We start from the raw sequence: 2,797 nt of genomic DNA, 5'->3' as shown, positions 1-2,797 counted from the left end.
GTTGAATATTACTAAAACTATAATATTCTCCTTTTTTTTGGGGGGGGGTCTTTTTCTTTCTTTTATCCTTTCAAAATATAATCGGCAAGTGACAAAAATTTTCACTTATAAATATTTCAATTTTATTCAATAAAGTTTATTTTGAAAGCATCATATCACAACCTGAAATCTTGTTCCTTTTCTGGATAATGAAATGGCATAGAACCAAATGTCATAAATTTTATATTTTTCTTCCCCACCACCATTTTTTTTTTTGTTTTTTTTTGCTGATCACAAGCTCTCAGTTTTATCAGAACATATTGCTGTGAAGAAAAGATAAAAATCGGATTGTGTGATATACATTTCCATGCCAAAGTGATACAGCCACAACAAGTATTCAAAACTAATTTGCAGACGTCACAACCGATCAGGTTCAATTGGCCCTGCAGAATATTTCACAAGTTATTATGGCAGAATCGTTAACACGCCAGGTGAAATGCTAGGCAGTATTTCGTCAGTCACCACCACAACAACAACCCCTACTACTAAAGGCACAAGGTTTGAAATTTTGTGGGGAGGGGACTAGTCGATTACATCGATCCCCAGTGTTTCACTGGTACTTAATTTAGGATCCTGAAAGGATGAGAGGAAAAGTTGACCTTGGCGGAATTTGAACTCAGAACTTCAAGACATGAGATGCTGCTAATGATTCTGCCAGTTTGCTGCCTTCTTGTCTTTTCAATTATAGGCACAAGGCCTGACATTTTTGAGAGGAAGGGACCAGTTGATTACATCGATCCCAACGCTCAATTAGAACTTATTTTATCGGCCTTAAAAGGACGAAAGGCAATGTCAACCTTGGTAGAATTTAAATACAGAATGTAAAGTCGAAAGAAATTGTCACAAAGCACACGATTCTGCCAGCTTGAAAAGAAGAAAAAAAAAATGATAATCTTCTTTTGCAGGCCACAAGGGTTCAAGATGTAGACATTACAAGAACAAGATACAAACAAAACAGTAGAAGGGGGTTTGAGATGAAGGGTTAATGATAATCCATATTATTATCAAAAGAGAAAACAAAATTTTTGTATTTGCACAAAAAAACTTGATTGATATTTCAAAGATGGTAAAAAAAATTAATAAATAAAAAAAAATGAATTATCAAAATGAAAAAAATTTTTTTTTAAAAACCCAAATAATTTATGTAAAATGGTTTAAGATGATAATCTATAAATACACAGGATTAATATTTGCAGAGTGTCTAGTTGTTGTTTAGTCTCGGATTAGTCCCAGTTAAGCAGGAACATGAGCAAAGACAGTCCAACTATGATCATCTAGGACTACACTATCCAATGTGACTTTTTTTTTGTTTGTTTAGGACCACACATTTGGCTGCTGTTTCTAGCAAGGTAAACATATCCCTAGAGGTACTCTCACTGTTTAGAACCTATTAATGAAATGATTTGGATACAAGAGTTTTCTTAAGATACGAAGGTACATGCAATTTGAGAGATTTCTTTGCTAATTCTAGCAGATCAAACAACAGAGAATTGATAGAAGTAATCAAGTACCAGACTAAATAAGTGAATTCATGAAATAATCGAATTGTTTTGGGACCTTATTGTTCACCCTCCATAGTAACTGAACACCTATGACCAGTATTGGTCAATGAGTGACCCTCAATATGGTTATGTTACCAGCTAAAAATAGTAGCAAATTACATTCAGCAGTCTTAAAATTTTGGAAAGACTCGTATAATGTAGTCCTCTGCTGAATGGTCATGTTTGTTATGTATTTGATCACTGGAACTAAACAACAACAGCAATGGCTGGCACTTGATTAATTCCAGACATATGAAAATAAAATGAAAGTTCAACCTTAGTGTGATTTGAACATGGAACAGTGAAATAATGAATGTGACAACAGCACCAAATGTATCAGGTTGAAGAGTCTATGAAATCTTTCTTTTTTTTTCTTGTTTTTTCTTACAATTTTTATAGTCAGTGTAAACGTCTATGAATTTCCAATCACACACACACACAAACACCCTTTGTGCTTTTATAGTTTTATATTACATTCAGATACAGCCTTTGTATATTTTGCATTATATAATCACTCACACTCAAATCAAGATGAGACGTTTTGGCACAGCCGTTTTGGCACAACCGTTTTGGCACAATTGATTCAATGCTGACTTGTTTGACATCAGACATTTTAACGTGTCTCTCATTCTGCCTCCTCCTCCTTCTTCTCCCTATATGTTCATGTGTGCTCTCTCTCCTCCTCTCTGCATGTGTATCTGTCCAGCATCAAATAAATTGAATGTCCATGTGTTCATGTCAAATCATCAGTGTCCAAACAGCTGCATCCAACTGTCTCATTTAGCACCCACATTGCAATACACACACACATGCGCTTTATTCCCACTTTTATTTGCATACATATACATGACAAAGCATATGAAACATGCACACACTCACACATCTATTTGCCTTTGTACCAAGGTACAACAACAGACAGATCAATAGATCAATAGGCAACAGGTGAATATTTATAAACTTCTATCAGATGTATATACGCATTCATTACACACATACATGTGTAATGTTAGTGCACGTGTGTGTATATATATATATATATATAGATAGATAGATATATAAATATAAATATTTTATAATTATAAGCATAATTATAACAAGGGCTTGGCTTGTGCCTCACCACGCACTGAAAAATAGACGTCAAAAGACACTATTACCACCATAAATTCTCATGGTGGTAATAGTGTCTTTCGACGTCTATTTTTCAGTGGAGGCACAAG

This window comes from Octopus bimaculoides, chromosome 15 (assembly GCF_001194135.2).
Source record: "Octopus bimaculoides isolate UCB-OBI-ISO-001 chromosome 15, ASM119413v2, whole genome shotgun sequence".
NCBI classification, from domain to species: Eukaryota; Metazoa; Mollusca; class Cephalopoda; order Octopoda; family Octopodidae; genus Octopus; species Octopus bimaculoides.
This window is presented reverse-complemented; position numbering follows the sequence as displayed.